The sequence below is a fragment of the Cupressus sempervirens genome, chromosome 10, assembly GCF_028749045.1.
Source record: "Cupressus sempervirens isolate cs-2001-9-10 chromosome 10, ASM2874904v1, whole genome shotgun sequence".
Classification (NCBI taxonomy): domain Eukaryota; kingdom Viridiplantae; phylum Streptophyta; class Pinopsida; order Cupressales; family Cupressaceae; genus Cupressus; species Cupressus sempervirens.
In genome coordinates, this window is record NC_143127.1 from 641,882,618 (window position 1) to 641,901,176 (window position 18,559).

The 18,559-nt window shown below is 33.7% G+C and overlaps 1 pseudogene; it reads right to left on the reverse strand.

Annotated features, from left to right (window-relative positions):
- The window catches only part of LOC149535470 (monothiol glutaredoxin-S11-like), a 48,361-nt pseudogene extending 35,906 nt beyond the window's left edge, over positions 1–12,455 (reverse strand).
- Positions 12,456–18,559: the final 6,104 nt, after the last annotated feature.

An 18,559-nucleotide genomic window follows, 5' to 3' on the forward strand; every position in this document is an offset into this window, starting at 1 on the left:
TTTATATTGTTACCTTCTCTGAAAAGTTTAAGTCATGGGTGACTTCTGAAAAGTGTATATTGTTACCTTCTCTGAAAAGTTTATGTGGATTGTATAATAATTGTTTTCACAAGATTCTATACGTGAATATAGCTTTGGTGGATAAGAAACAAAAATTCTTAAAAATTCTTAAAAATAAAATCTATAATCTTAATGACCTACGAGTAATTTGAAAAGCCTTGTTTTTGATTAATCTATAACTAGACATCACTTTGGTGTCTAGATTTTGATTGTAGTCTTTCAAAATTGTGTATGGACTATGGTAGTATACGCATTACATAAAGACCATTGTTATGATAGATTATAACATTTTCATTTATGTTTTATGCATGTGAAGAGGAGGATATTGCAAATTTGAAAAAACATTGTTGTAAAATTGACCATTTGTAATTCTACCTAAATAGGTGGAATTGGAATATGTGTTCCTATTTCAATTTTATATTTTTTAGAAACTGTAAATTTTTGGGTCTGTGAATTCCCCATCAAATTTTGACTCAACCAAACAAGAATAGAAATATGTATTCTTATTTTCTATTCTAGAATAATAATTCTAGAATATGCATTCCTATTCCCACATTCTTTTTCCTATAGCCAAACAGATCTTAAGAGAAAATGATACACACATTTCCCTTGGTGACCATGGAAGAAAATTTGAAGGCACAGTGGGGGAGTATAATCTTGGTGGCACATCTATTGTGCCAATAGGAATAAGATGTTCACTACCATGTTCTGTCTCCATCCAACTTTGGGTATTCAGGATTGTCATCATTCACTTTTACTACTTAAGCACAAATTAGAAGTAATATGAATAGCTATTATCTACTCATCCTCTAACACCTCTATAAAGAATATGATTATGTAATGAACTTAATTTATGCTACAATACCAAAAAATATGTATGTATCTTCCCTTGATTATTTATTATTGTGTCTAGCATGACTTTTTGTAAGAAAAGATTGTGCAATATCTTTGCCTCTATGTGCTCAAGTTTGCACAATCTCCCAGGGAATTCAACATCCCCTTCTCTTGAGATGTATGTGACTTAGATTTTTGTCCTCCTATGGGTTAAAGTCAACATGCATGATTTTCTAAAATCCTCTACACTACCATTTTGCAAGCTCATTGACAGGCTCTATGATAAATTTTCTTAATCATTGATAATGATTAGATTGTCACTAAGTGTGTTGAAGAGATTGTGGTGATGTTAATGAAGGTGATGGAGAATAAAATCCTCGACTCTCCAAGTTCAAAGAGGCTAACCTCAAGCATAGGTTTTTTCTTTCTTTACATTGTAAGGCATTTAAATATATGATTTTTGGCTTGAATTTCATAATGTTTTAAAGTTTTCATTGCTTCAATTGATTTGAGATGTGTCAATGTTGAGTAAGGGTTTCAATATGTAGTTTTTCATCTCAAATCAATGTGGATATTTTTTTTCTTAATTTTTTAAAGCTGATTTGAGTTTAAGGAATTCTCATCCCTAGCCATACATAAAATCCCTTTTACATCCACATTGTTCTCTCAAAGTTGTTAAATCTTTAATTTTGAATTCACAACATTTAGAAATAGATTTGAGTGAAGGAGTGTTCAAATTGCTGAAATTTATGGCATGTGGGGAATGTGTGTGGATCAATAATTGAAGGAAAATATTTTTCTTTTAAATGAGGTAGTGGAAGACCAAATCTATATTGGAGGAATAAATGCCCCCAATCGTAAAGATGAAGATAGATAAAGCCCATTATAGATGGGATGATATTTGGTGTATCAAGCTCACATTACAACCATTGAATCAATTTCCAATAGTCAGTGAAAAAATCAAGTGATATTTAATGGTTTTTATATTTCATCCAACTTTAAAGAGCACTAAAATTTAGACCTCCACGTCTTTAAATACCCTCTTCTTGAATGCTTATTTTCAATCAACAAAAACTCATATTATCACATTTCTCCCTCTAAAATATTTTTCTGCAAAAGAGAAGTATTTCTGATTGTCTTGGAAATCTTTCAAAGGTTTCAGAGCTTGGTTTCCATTGTAAGCAACAGTGTGAACTACATTTTAATAATGAAGCCCTTCTTTTCTTTTATTATTCTAATGTTTTGTCAGTTTCTCATATCAGATCTTGGTTTAGCTTCTCGACCCATTTCTGATGTGAAGCTGTTGAGTTACAAACCCACTTCTCAGAAAGGAGTTGTGGTCGAAAATGAGGTAAAAGCATTTACATCTACTATTTCAAACGTTTTGGAGAGCCATATCGAGAACTCTATCGAGAACGTTTTGGAAAGCTTGAAGAAAATAGTAGTACAGATGAGACATTGTATAAAACTAGTTATGCTCTATTTCCACAAGTATATAGCTAGATAAACAAGAGAGAATGTTACGCACCCCACCTCTGGTATCAAGAGAAGTTTGAATAGTACCATATTTCATTCTTGGAAATGATCGTGGGTAGATAAGTTGTGCTCAGAGTCTGGCCCTAAGGGGTTTTTTCACTCTGGGAGATCTGATTCATTGGGTGCTCTCTTAAACATTGTGAGCAACGCGCCCTTTTTTTTTTGTCCTATAACTTGACGACATCGCAATTGCGATGTCATCAGGTTATAAGACAAAAATAAATGCCAAATACACATTGATGTCACAAATTAATGTCACAAAATACTGCCAAATGTATTAGTGACAGTTCCTACTGAGCATTTTAGTGGTTACCAAGCTTTGCACTTTCTACCAAGCTAACAGTTCATGTAAAGCAAAGTTAGTATTAACTGAGTTATATGATGATTAGTGTTTACTGAGTGCAGTCATGGTAAACATGTAGTTTAGTTATACTTAGTTACACAGTATCTACCGAGTCACCAATGTAGACCAAGTTCAATATTAATCTAACATGATTAGTATGGATTGAGCTTCTACTTCTACCATGTGCATGACGATGCCAAGTAATGACAGTGGATGCCGAGTATCAGAACTTCACCAAGTTAGTCTTTAGAACCTGAGTATCTACATATGGGCCAACTTTGTAATATTGGTGTTAACTTGTATATTGGTTGACTTTGTAATTATGTAAATTGGATTGATATATATATATATATATATATATATATATATATATATGTAATGTATTGTATCATATCCAAGTGTGATAATAATGTGAAAAAGAAGTATGCAAATGTAAATCAGCAGCAGACAAAGTGTATTTAAGGCCATATCAGTAAATGAGTAACAGAGTCATATCTATCACATAAAGGTGATCAGTACTTCAAGGGATCTCTATCAGCAATTCAGTTGTAAGTTAGAGATCTATTGCTTTGTCCTAATAGGTGAACTAGTCCAAATCCTTTAAAAAGGTACACTTAATAGTCTCTTCTCAAATCTCTTTTACCGAGTACATACTCCATTGTGTGTTTGTAAAACCTCTAACAAGAAGGACCTAGTAGTCCTAATTTCTCCTAATAGGGCAGATCATTGAAAGTGATCATTGTAAGCCTTAACCAGCCAACTTTATGCTGCAGTATTGAAGTTTTGTGGGTATCATCCCCACCCTAGTTTTACTTTCCATTTGGGAGTCTTGTGGGACACCAAATTATTCTGTTCAAGTGTTATGAATATTTTATGTTTTTTAGTTTCTCATGCATGCAATTAGATCTGATTTGATGAACTAAATGGTAATTGGATTATTACAATTAAGATCTAAATTTTGTAAAGTTTTTAAGGTTGTTGATTCAGCCCTCCTCTCTCAGTAACCTAGCTAGTCTTGAATATTTCCAATAGTGAGATGATGGTGATAATGATGATGACATGGATGAAGATGATGATCAATGAAATGTCTATCTAGGTACAATCAATGTCAACTATGATGGGGTCATGTATGCCTATACTTTTCTTTCAAAACCATATCTGCAGATATAAATATTAAGTAGAACATGTCAAATATATTTTTACATATGACATATACACATTAGTTACACCAAATTTTTGGCTAACTTAAGATAAATGATTTACATATACAATCTACTTTATTATTAATATTTTTTTTGGTAAGTCTATTACTTTCATTTTGTTACTAATTGCTAAGAATTACTAATCTTTTTCATAGGGCAACATGGGTAGACCACCACATGATCACACAGGCAAGGATGCACCATCTCACATAGCTTCTTCAACAGAGGTAAACCATAATTATTGTAATAGTTCAAATTATATAGAAATAAGTGTTGTATTGTTATGTTCTTTCAAAACCATAAGTGCAGATACAAAAATTAAGTACAACATATCAAATACTTTCATTTTGCTGCTGATTTCTAAGAATTTCTAGTCTTTTTCACAAGGCAACATGGATAGACCACCACGTACAGGCGGCGATGCACCATCTCACACACCTTTAGTGGAGGTAAACATTAATTATTATTATTTTTATTGTTATATAGAAATTTTTTTTGTATTATTATTTTCTTTTCTTTATGTCTTTGGAGTTATTTTGATGAAATTTTACTGCTATTGATGTCACAAATGATAGGAAAAAGCTAGAATGACAGCATATCAAATGTGATCAAAAATACAGGCATCATTTCTACATTACATTGCCTTTAGTGTTGAACCTATGTTCATGACCCAAAAACTCAAACAAAAATACATTGAAGAAATTGTTAACATTATCATTGAGTGTAATACAAGCAAGGAGAAAGAGGCACTAAAAAAAGAATTGAACCGTAGGGTCCAATCTTTTAAGGTAGGCAGTAATTAATCTAAAGCAATAATAGAAGTTCAATAGATGTTAATATTTGATAGTATCTTATGGATCATGATCTAAAATATTATGTTTTCTTGTATAAAAATATGTGATAGTTGTGACATCATGCAGTGAACATGGTGAGGGTTATAGCACACAACCTTCGTGTAAGTAACACTTTCTTTGTCTATTTTCATCAACATTATAACACAACTTTCTTTTTAGATGCTTCTAGCTAGTTTCCCATTTTATTTGTATCTATTCCAAATGTATTTGCTAACAATATTGTATTCTTTAGCTCACAATGAAGTGTGAACACCTCCTTCAGTTGGCGGTCAAATATTTTCCTTGTGCATTATCAAAAACAAGGAGCATGCAAACATCCTCATCTATGTCCACTACAACCAGTAAAACTTTGTTTTGATATATTGTTTAATGTGATAATCATGCATTCTTTTTTTGTTGGGTGGCTTTTGTACTCATCTACCTATTTTTTGCACTAATAGATAGACCTTCAGTTGATAGAGCAACAAAGATGTGTACTACTAAAGCTGATCCATTTCTTGGAGTAGTCCATGTGACTAGTGTTGGTGTTTAAAAAACTAATGAACAACAAAAGCTCAATACTAAAGTAATAATACCCACAAATATAGGGATTAGCTACTTCCCATTAGCAATGATGTGTGCATACCATTTTGATCCAACTTCAACAAAATCAAGATTGGTTTTCTACTCTTTAGGCTCTACAAAACCAAGGTGGGTATATGTAGGGGATGATTCAAATGAATACTATTGTATGAGAATTATATTAGTTTCATTTTTATTCTCATCTTCTATCCCTAACATATACTTAGCTTATCCATTTCTTGAAATTTTTAGATGATATGCATCCCTCATAAGCAGATTTGGTAACAATTTTCCTTAGGTTTACAAATATTTCTAGAAATAGTAGCTACCTAAGACTCAAAAATCATATATAAATGAGTTATGACTAGAATTTACAACCTCAAACAAATGAAATAAAGTTTATTTTGATTTTATAATTGATTAGATGTGTAATGGTAGGATTTACTCTCATTTACTTCTGATTTATATGATCAGTGCCTTATCCATTTTTCCAGAAAGTCAAAAATTGGCAAGGGATCTAATTCAAATAACTTGTAGATGAATTTATAAATTGTAATCACCCATTCCCATTCTTATGAAATATCCCTTTTATAAACTCATAAACTCTACTGATTTACTAAAGCACTTCCTTAACTCCTTGAATTAAAAGCAACAGTAGAACCAATATACAACCTATCCAAATTGCATTCAATCAGTTAAACCTTATCCAACAGATCTCAAAGAAAAAAAACTCACAAAATGGAGACAGAAATTGGTAACATAGATATCATGTAAGTACCCCTTTGTATTATCCTTTTAAAAGACCGATATAATGACCAATAGAAACTCAATGAAAGAATCATCCAAATCTTGCTGATACTGTCATTTCTATATGAACATCAGAGAGTAAAAAATTAAAAGTAAACCCAAAACAACTACACACAAATGGATTGACCTTACTTTTCTTGAAAAAGAAAAAAATATACAAGCTTTCATACCCTTTCTCTAGCCCTGGAATCTCATTTATATTGTGTGAGATGCAACAAGATTCGGGTATAGAGAACTGACAGCTATCCTTTTGGCAAAGATATTTACCCTTTGCAAACAAATACAAAAGGACAAAATTTTGTATAATAGAAAAGATTTTACATCACAATATTCCTTTTAGGTAGGTTAATTTTCTATTATACATCAAAACTATTAAATCAATGATTTGTACTCATGCTATTCTGATTCTTTGGAGTATGTGGCTATTAGGCTTGAGAGTGATGTGTCCTATTCCATTACCTACAAGCTCACCTCAACTCAGGGGTTCTCATTGTCTTCATCATTAACTTTTAAAGTAACAGTTACCTCTGCATCTTCCTCTATGCCATCATTTTTTGCCATCTATTTTGTAGACATAAATTGTTCTTTCCACTCCTTGAAAGCAGTGTCATTAGGCCAATCAAAATTTAGAATTTCCCTTTTCATTTTTATCACAAAATTTCCTACTTCTATTTCAACAAGGTCCTTTCTAATAGCATTATAAAATAATTGCACTTTGACCAGCTCTTCATTGGTCATTGGTCATTGCCCATATTATATGCCCTTTTTCATTTATAAAATTGTTCATTCTTTGGCACAGTATCTCATCTAACTCTTTTTCCACTCTTCCTTTTCTTTTCTTTTATCAACCTTTTTGAGAGCACTAAGGAAAAGGTCAAACTTCTCAGCTGTGTACTTGGAGAGGAAAATCATTATTCTTTTCTGAACAAAAACTTGTTTATTATCAAAATCCTCCAGCCTATTAAGTAGATCAAAAATATTTTCTATTTGGTGACATGGTAACTGGATGATAGATATGGACATAGTATTAATGTCATTATTCCTTTCACTCCACTTCTATACAATGAGTTTCAATTTATCTTCATCTCCTTTTGTTTCATCCCAAATAGCTATAATTCTTGCCAACTGATCATAAAATGTTGTCTACTCTATAGTGCCTCTCCCATTTGACTTCTATAAGTCATCCTCATGGATGCAACCTTGTTGATCTTTAGTTTTGATGGATCATGATTGTGACAATGAGTGGTCTACACCGTAGAGGTGATTTGATGTATGTTTCTATATTAGTTGCTTTGATTATGCTTTGACTAATTTATGAGATTATGATGTGATTTATGGTTCACTAATGTTTGTGCCAATGCTTACTGGGATTGATGTGGTATCATGAGGTTGTTCCATAATTACCCTGAGATGTGTGCAAAGATTGCATTGTGTACTATTACCATGCTACACTAGACTAGGTTCCTATGGCAGTGGTTAGTCATGTTTATGACTATGCTCGCTTATGTGTTTTAAGTTCCTCCTTGTTGTTGTTTAAATAACCATTATTAAATGCTAAATAGTTAGAAATGGATTGTCCATGTTGGATTCATTGGTTATGTTCTTCAAATATTCACCTTGTTATATTTTTATCTAAGAGATATTTGTTACTCATGTTATTTTTTACATTTCAGATGACCCTAGGGTCGGATATTATACCTTGATTTCAATATCATAGATGTTAGACTACTATGTTGTTTAGTTAATCATATTGCATGATGATGCCATTTTGAGATGACAATGTGTTTTATGATGATATCTGGTTATCTGGTATTTGGGCATATTACTAATTATGTTATGTAATAGATTTAATGCTATTGTTATTTACTTCATTCCTGTGTTGTTATGCTTTATGCAAACGTGAGTGATGTAAATAGATTATTTTAATATAATTAAATAAATGGTTAAATTAAGTGATTTAATGCATTTATTGCTTCAACTATGTTATTATATGCAATTGCACTTGATCATGTTGTTTAGTGTGTAGGATATGGTAGTGGCACATGGAGTTAGTGATTTAGCCATTCATATTTTACCAATGTCATCCCTGTATGGTCAACGTATCCTTAACTAAATTTTTAAATTAAACCTTTCAATGATTATTAAATCCAAACTCATTTGCATTATGTGATTAGACTAGTGAGCATGTATGTGCATTTAGAGGTTTGCATAGTCACGAAAGTTGTTAAAGAAATTTATGTGTTTTTGAGTTTTTGGGCTTTTTAATTGATTTATTTTAATTTTTGGCAGTTTCCCCATACATGAATTTTTATTTATAGGAATAGCCTATTTTTGTTTGGGTTGATTTGGGGTTCACTAGGTTGGCTAGTTTTTTCCCTAATCGATTATTCACTCAAGAAGTGAATAAATATACAAGAAAGGGATTAAATTCCACACTTCTCACTTTTGAATTAGAAAGTTGGAGAGTAAAACCCAAAATCCTCTTCATGAGGATTTACTATTTTGTTCATTGTCAGAGCTATGAGTGTGAGATTGTTGCAAGATCAAGCTCGTTAGATCCAGCTTAGGGAAACCTTGGATTGCCACAATTTTTAGCCACTTCTACAATCTATTTATTTTATGGTTCAAATTTTCATTTTGCCCTTTTGACTGTGAGGTAGGGCTTTCTTGTTTTATTGTTTTGGCTTTGTTTTTGCTCCTATTTTTGGTAGCCATTTGTTTGGAGGTTGAGAACTAATGTTCCCCTCCATTTTTGTATGCTAGTTCTACCCAGTTAGGTGGGTATGAACATTTCCCTATTTTTTGGGCCGAGGGTTTGGGGTTTTGCACTGTTATGCTGGTCATTTTTGCATACAGTGTTCAGAACCAATTACTTTTGGATTTTTGGGGGTTTTGTACCCAAAGGCCCAATGGATTTTAATTTCAAAGGTTTCAAAATTTTGGGGTTTTTACCTCATTTCGTGTGTCACCCTATTTTCTTTGCTTTTCTTGGCACAATGTGGGCCATGGACCTGGATGATCCAATTGGATATCAGTTAGACCACTATTGCACTATTGTGTTTACATTGGGATGTGTGTTGCATCTGTACTCCTAACTTGTGTTCGATTGAGTGATTTTTAAACCTAGTGTTATGGTTTCTTTTGGACCTTTGCTTTTGTTTCGTGGACACTAGGATTCGTGTAGAATCCATACTCCCAGATTGAAGTGGATAGAGTGATTTCATGATTTATGGTTTTATTTTTTATTGGGTTTCGTGTAGAATTCATCCTCTTGAGTTGTTTTTGGTTGAGTGTTATTTTACATTGTGTTCTCATCCAGTCCTTGTGTTATGATCTTTGTGATGGTGGTGTGCCATGCATGAGTATGTGTGTGTACATTTGTCAGGTGACTTGTGAGGCCTGATCTTTCATGGTACTTCTGGAAGTTATGATCATTGGGGTTGGGATGGGAGTACACAAGCCCACGGGTACTTGTCATAGAATGAGTATGGGTAGGGTAGGGTAGCATATAGAGGGGCTTCTATCTTGCAGCCTACTATCTATTTCCTAGTTGGTAAAGGAAGTTTTATTTAAGTGGTAACTAGAGAAAATGTGTGAGTGGTAATAAAACTTAAGATAATTAAAATTGGATATGCATCTTCTATTGGGAAGAGCAGCGGCCAAACTAGATATGCACCTTCTGTTGGGGAGAGTAGTGGCTAGACTAGCTTGGGCTTGTCGATGCCAAGCAACTCTCCATGATGTCAAGCCCTACTTAGTAGCATATTGAGTTACTCACCAGAACCTATACCCCTTGCATTGTCTTAGCTTCTTGGTTACAACCATCATACTATCTAGTGTGAGTGTTAGCCATGGATGTTGTTTTTGTGTCTTTGTGGTTGGATCATTATCTCCATCAGCACAATGGGTGTGGACCTACAAGTGCCACATGGTTGGGAGTCATAGCTACCTTCACCACTACTAGGGACCAATGTACAAAGATGGTCTTTTGTCCTAGTACAATAGTTGTTGGATGTTTTCACTTAATGCTTCGAGTTTTGACGTATGCTTTCTTGTGATTTATGCTTTGATTAAAATACGTGGATATCATGTTTAGATGTTGTTAGCTTATATGATGCATTCCTATATTATGATGTTTAGCATATGTTTAGATGACGTGAATTGATTTGTTGGTATATCTATTGCTTATTGATGTTTAGCAAGTGATAGGTGATGTTATCTACTTGTAGGATTATCTTATGCTTTACTACTAGTATGTTAGATTTCTTTGTGCTTATATTATAGCATGTTTTATTAGTGATGCCCCTATTTTGATAGTACTAACAATCTGATCAGTGACTTGGAATGTTATGCATAGGGGATGGCTAGGATCCACAATGGTCTTATGAAGCTATTGATGGCTGGGAGGAACCGTGTGCTTAGTTTGGTTGTTTTGCACTTTGTGATGTTATTTTTGTTCACTGTGATGTTCCTTTAAGTACATTCTTTTATTGATATGATATATATGTATAGATGTTCCTCTTTCATGTTTCATGGCATATTGTTGATTATGCACTTGATTTTTTGCTCCTCAATCTATATGGTTCTGGTACTCCCCAGTGTGGAGGTTTGTTTTCCCATTTCATTCCTTGTTTTGACCCTTAGAGTAGTTTTCTTGCTTTCTAGGGTGACCATGTGTTAGCATGGTGCGATACAATAAAGTGTCATATGCCCATTGGAGTTTTGGCGTGTGTTCCCTAATTATGTCGCATGCCTCTTGTAGTTTTTTCATGTGATACTTTCCAATATTGCACCCCCATTAAAGAAGTATCATAAGATAGTTGTAAAGTATCATACACCCTTAAGAGAAGTGTCTCCCAATCCCTGAAAGTGTTGCCCTCTTTCTTGAGAAATGTCGCACGATACTATAAAGTATCGCCTACTGCTAATTTAAAGTATCGCCTGGCTTTTGTGAAAACCTATGCTTGCGGACAACAGGCACTTTTCGATAAGACCTAGACTTTTTAGGAAGAGTTTTGGGTAACCTCTTAGGTTTTCTTCAATCCTTTGGTAATGCACCTTGAATTTAGAATGTTTTTATTTGGATTCAGTTATGCATTTTCCATTGTTTATCATTTTGTTTAGTAGTGGCGTTTGGAGATTTTTTGGTTGCTTGGATTATTGGTGAAGTCTTCTGTTGTAATCTTTGTGATCCCTATACTATGTTATCTTGTGCATTCATACAGTTTGTTTAAAAAATATATATCTTATCTTGAATTGAATAGCTTGCCTAAGATTTTCTTCATACTAATTGTTCAGTTCTATATGCATTTTCCTTATTTTTCCATTTCCTCTTCATATTCCTCTATAGTATAAAACTTAGGCCTTTGTGGGGTGTCTGGTATTTCAACAATTGGGGTTGACTTGAATGGTTCAAATAGGCATCAGGGTATACAATTCTTGGCCTACTAGGTTCTCCCATCTTTCTCTTCCCAAGCTGCTTGTCCATTTGAGATACCTGATTTTCTAGTAATTGTATCTTTTTTCCCCTTTCCTCATAGGCCTTCAGAAGTTATTCAAATTTAGCATTAAGTTCTAAGAACTTACTCTATTCTTTTCCAGACCCCAAATTTTAACATTTCTAAAGTCATTCCAAAAATTTGTTGGCTACTTACTTCATCAACCCTATATACTGTAAGAGTAGCAGTATGTTCTTTACTAGAAATTTCTTTGCATTCTAGTTTTATCTCTTTTTTCAATTGACAAAATTACTAGGGCTTGATGATCATCACGAAATCTAATTCCTCTATGTTCCTATAGTATTTCTTCCTCTATTTTATATTGTGCATTTTTCTTTTTTCTAATTGAATCAAAGATCATAGCATTAGCTATGTCCCACTTAGGAAAAAATAGGACCCCTGACTCCTTAACTAATTGCCTCCTGGCCTCAAGTGTTAACTAGGAAAAATCACTCAAAAATTTAGATTTTAACTCTTCCTCAATATCAAAGTCTAGTTTTTTGAGTTGTTTTGCCTTTATTTTCTCACATACCTTCTCAAAATTTCCCATATTCCTTCTCCATAAAAACTGTGCAAAAGCCCTAGATTTAACAAAATTTCTATCATTTATGAACTTCTGTAAAGCTTGGGCAATGATTGGGTATATCTCCTTACCTTGATAATCAACAACTGTGAGGTCTAAGAAGGGCATAGGAGGCTCTTGAGGTACTCCTCTTTCCATGTCTACAGAAGTGATAATTACATCCCCTTCTCCACCCATTTATCTCAGTTGCTATCTTAAGGATGCTTCATCCTCTATTCTGATTAGGGTTTGGGTTGGGGAATACTCTTCTACACAAGAAGAGGATCCTTGTTCCAATTTTTTCCTTTTTGGAGCACTAGCTACAAGTGGACTCTATAGCCTTGGTCTTCTATGGGGGGGAACCTATTGTATGTTCTGAACTACTATGTGACCTGCCCTCTTCTACAATGTATACTATCTTGGAGCAACTATCATTTTTCTATTTATTCTTCTCTCCACCTTTGCTAATCTATCAAGATAGGCTTTAACATATGTAGCTTTTTTTCTCATTCATAGTTTGCATTATTGCAGCAAAATTATTCATCAATACATTCTTTTTGGCTCCCCAATATTTTTTTTTCTTTTAAAGGATCATAATCAAAGTCAAATGCATTAATGAATTCCAAAATTTTGTTGAATACTATCCATTTCACTTTCCTCACCTCTTTTTCTTGTAAGGAGAAGATATTCCTAATAATATCTTTAGGGAAATATACTTGTTGTGTGATAATTTTGGTTTTTGTTATTTCCCTTAGAAGATCAAAGAATCCCTCTAGGTCAATATACCTTGCATCGGATTATGCCATATTGTACTTATTCAAAAATAAACTGAGATGTCTCCACCCCTTCCTCAAAAACAAAATCATGTGCTAGAGTGAAAATTGGGAAGAAAGTGCCCTTACCCTTACCAATGATATATCTTTCCTCAATGGTTCCGATTTGCTACAACAATTATGCTATCCCTATCTTCAATGGCACAAGGAAAGGTAGAACATGAGGTTTCCCCAAAAAACCATCTACTCTAATTACTATAGAAACATTATATGGAATTTTATTGCCCCAATTATGACTAAACAAGAGCCCTTTTGATTGGTCTTTGGGTTTGATCAATTCTAACAATGATTGTGGGATTCTAGGTCTATCCCCTCTCAAAAGCAATCTAAGCCTAGATGTAAAATACCTATCAAACCTTACATAACTGGCATTCCTAGCCTCCAAAGTCATATCAACACTCCACAATTGGATTGGTTTCTTTTCACCATCTCTTGTCAACTCCAGTTCCATACCCTTAGAGAAAATGGTAACTCCCTTAAAAAGACATATGTACATGAGTAGGGAGTACAAGAAAAAGGGTCTATTTACCTTTCCCTTTGATATTCCTACCAAACCATTATGAATTTCCTCTGTAAGGAAAGAAGGAAAATCCAAAATATTGCTCATTCCAAAATATAATGTTTGAGCCATAATAAGAACAATAGAACAGGGATGTATCCCCCTTCATCTATCCCAAAGATTTGGCAGAGCAAAAAGTACAAAGCTTGAGCCCTAGGATTGAAAAATTTCCTCATCAGTGGCTCTAGGGTAGTGGGTGTAACTAAAGGTAATGTACCAATTCTGGTGAAATGTTGTTGTAGAGGCCTTGCTCTTAGGTACACTCTCTGTGCATCATACCTTGCTTGAAGGTCATCCATGTCAATAATCTCATGCACAACATGGTTAGGGTTGAGGTTGAAAACCTCATGAATCAATTTAGGAGAAACCTAAATAGATTATAACCAGCATAATTCTTCACTAACCTAGTAATTTGATCATATTTCTTAGCTAGGTCAACCAGTAGATCACTATCAAAGAAAACCTCGAGGACTACTAATTTTATAATATTGAATTCCTAGACATTACTCAAAGGGGTATCTAGGTTTCTTTCAACAAACCATTTTTTGAACAATTCTAACCCTCCCATGGAAATCTAAGAATCTCTCAAATAATTTTTCTTATCATAAAAACCCTCACCAACCACCAACCTAGGGTTCTTTGGAATGAGATCCCTAACTATTGTTATTTCATGCACAGATGGGGTAAATTTCTCAAGAAAATTGTCATGGACTGACCTCTTGAAATAGTCAATGTGTCTAGAGAATTCCTTTCATGGAGGAATTTTTTAAAAACTTTAAATTTCACACAACACCAATTCCTTGACTTTCAGAGGATGCAAATTACTTAGCTGCTGAATTGTGTCTCTTTTCTACTAAATTTTGTTGTAATTCACTAAACAATTGGTAAAATTCTATCCCTCAGCTCTGGAAAATCCTTGCATTTTGATAACCTTTCATTATTTTGTAATTTAATAATGGTGGATTAATTAATTATACCCAGATATTAAGATCACATGAATTAGCTCTGAGTGACAATAACTTCCATTAGCCATTATTTTCATGTCGCACTCAAATTTGAATCTTATCCATTGATCTCATAATATTGAATGGCTTTGCTTCAAAAAAAAAAAACTTCTTTATGGCTTTAAAGATCTAGCCATGTGTCAAATAGGAACTTCCCTGCATTACTTAAAGTTCTTGTGTCTTCATAATGCAAGCAAGCACCAACCCTCAATCTCCCTCTAAATCTATAGTCACGAAAATAAAACATCTTTGCAGTAACATCTCAAAAAATGAAATCCAACTGGCATAATAACTCAACATCTATTTCTAGCCTATCATAGGTCAACACACTTTCATTGCATTTGGTCCCACTTTTCCATGTGTCAGGTTAGCACTTCCTTTCATTACTTAAAGTTCTTGTATCTTCATAATGTGGGCAAGCGCCAACCTTTAATCCTGGTCAAGTCGATGATCACATAATTTTATATTGCTATAACACCTTGTCAGCTTCTCTAGCCAATAGAAAATCTCTACATAAACTAGTAATTTATGACAACTTCCATGCAAGTAGCTTACATGTTACCTTCTTAAAAAATGGGCCTATAATGTCATCCTTTTCCATGCGTTAGATAGGTGCTTCTCCACTTTACCTAACTGTTGATCATCTTCACAATGTAGGTAAGTGCTAGCTATTGATCTTTGAAAGATCAATGATAGAACAATCAAAGTGTTTGGATAGTATGAAATAAAAATAATGACATTAGCATGGACACATGTTGCTAAGGCACTTCCCCATTTTATCTAAAACTCATGCACCTTCGTCAAGTGAGAAAGAATTGTCCGTTGATCAATCCTAGATCAACGGTGGAGCAAAAGATATTATGGAAGACCATGTCAAAATATTTAGCCAATGATAATATAACACCTGTGGTATGGAAAGAGAACAACTATCGATATCAATGAAATATTTCACAAAGTGTAGCATTGATATCATCATGGACACATGTCCACAAGGCGCTTCCCTGCATTACTTAAAACCTTTGCATCTTGATCAAGTAGGAAAGCACTAGCCATGGATCTTCCTTTAGATCTATAGTGGATAAGATTCATATTAAGGTCTACTCATGGTACTTCACCTATCATCACCATAGATAGGTGTCAACACAACACTTGTTTGCTTTGTCTGAAACTCGGTCAACTTCATCAAGTGGGAAAGCACTGATCATTGATCTGGAACAATCAACAGTGCAATAAAACTACAAAAAGAAAGACCCACGTTGCAAAGAAAAACCAATGAGAAAGTGCATAAGTGGAAGAAGTCAGGACTCTATAGCATGAACAAGGTTACGCGTCATCAATGGATAAGTGTCACAACAACGCTTCCTCACTTTACTTAAAACACATGTATCTCCATAATGTGGGTAAGCGCTATTTGTTGATCTTTCTTTAGATCTATGGCTAACAAAACCATCCTTTTAAGCACAGGAAACATGCCCTTGATCAAGGTAAGCTTAGAAAATAAAAGGCTTAATCACAAAAAATAAAAATAAAGTTATCATTTTATGCAAAAAGAAAAACTTAGGGTAAAATGTACTCCTATGCCAATTTGAAAACACTAACCCTTTTGAAAACTAGGGTACAAAATGAGGATTTTAACTTATCCTTTAGGAACTTGAACTGGGGTTTTGATTTAGGCTCACTAGATCAACCAAAGGGCCTTAGTTTTTCTTTTATGGGGACATTGAATTCACTAGATTCAAAATGAGGCCTCAAATTTTTGGGAGAACAGACCACACAACAAACTTTCCATAAAAATTAACAACTCCTGAGAGAGCAACAACAACAGGGACAAGACTATGCACAGGAAACTATAAAAAGATTAAAGGATATACACATGCATAGAAAATCTAAAACTACTATTCATGGAAAAATAGACATTTCAGTAGAAATACCTCTTCAAGAACTATCCATGAATTGGCAGTTCAAGAATGCTACCTGATAGATCCCTCAGCACATAATAATCCTTTCCCCAATTATCTTCAATTAGATAGGGACCTAACCATATAGGGTCAAATTTTCCATGTTTTCCCTTTTCTTTAATTCTTGCATTCCACATGAGGATCAAATCTTTAGATTCAAACTTTTTACTCACTATTCTTTTGTCTTATAATGTCCTAACCTATAATTGTAACTTTCGGTTCTTGAGAGATGCTTCTATCTAGGTTTCTGCTAGTCCTACAAGCACATCCAACCTTTCTTGATATCATTAGTAATATCTTCATCATATAATTGGATGTAATTATAAATTCCTACTAGATTATTCTGAGGCATTCTTGCTTGAATTCCATACACCATATCAAAACGTGCTACACCAATGGCTTTCTTCACAATCACCTTGTCAACCCATATAGCTAATTGTAACTTAGAGTCCCCAGCTTTCTTATTATCATCCAATGTATTTTTTATTATTTTCAACAAACTTTTATTTGTGGACTTGGCTTGTCCATTCCCTTCTGGATGATAAGGGGAAGAAGTTGATCTTGAAATTCCATACTTGTCACAAAATTTTATGAACTCCTCAAACCTAAAGCACATTGCATTATCTGTTACAATTTTTTGAGGACAACCAAATCTAGAAATAATGTTATTTAGCAAGAAATTATTGACAACTTTACTAGTTGCATTTCTTGTAGGGACTGCCTCCACCCACTTTGTGAAATAATCAGTTCCAATGAGTATCCATGAATAACCAGTACTAGACTTAGGAGAAATTTCTCCTATGAAATCCATTCCCCATTATTGAAATGGTGCTTGAACCTCTACTGACTTCAATGGAGTATTTCCTAAAAATTTTAGCTCACCTATTAATTTTGATAGATATCACATCTTCTAACCATTACCTAAGTATCTATAAAAAGAGAAGACCACCAAAAATTGACTCTCATTATCTTGTGTGTTGTGGTCCTGGCCATATAATGTCCTCCACAAACTCTAGAATGCATTTCCTTTAATATCTCTTTTGATATTTATTGATCAAAACATTTTAGTAGCTCTCATTCAAATTTTCTCCACCATAAATCATTTTGGACAATAATATACCTGATAGCTTGTAATTTGATACTTTTTTTTTCATTCTTGGTCAATTGGGAAGGAACTTCCATATGCTGTAGATAATAAATGACACATTCACAATGATTCATGTCAAATACACCTAATATTAAGTCATCTACCACTATATTAATTTGATTAGCATCTAAGTTCGATTGAGCCATAAGCTTAGTTAATCCTTGGCCTTTTACCAATTTTGTTATCTAAATTTCAATATTAAATTCTTGGATGCTATTGATCCATTTGCATCTCCTACCTGATACCTCTTGTTGGGAGAAAATGTCCTTGATAGCTATACTAGGTACAAAAGAAATAACAATAGAACCTACCAAATAACATCTAAAAACCTTAACAACTTTCACCAAATCATATGTTTGCTTCTAATTTATCTCATTATTCAGTTCAGCAGGTTGTAGTGACTTAATAAATAAAGCAATAGGTTGTTCATATCCTTCCTCATTCTTCTACAACAAGATTGTAGCTACAATATGGAAAGATGCAAAAGAGAATATGTGCATTGTTTTTGTGTTATCTAGAGTCCTAAGGATTGGAGCATTTTCTATGCTAGTTTTAATATCCTAAAATGCCTATGAAGGTTCACCATTCCAATTGATAGTAGCTCCTTTCTTAAGCATTTTTGAAATAGGTCTACTAATCTCAACAAAGTTAGTAACAAACCTCCTCAGAAAGTTAACTTGCTCAAAGAAAGATTGTGTTCCCTTCACATTATTTTGCTTAGGAACCTTATCAATGGTTACCACTCTCTCAAGATCTATCTTTACACCATCTTTTGATACTATGTGTCCTAATATTTTGCCT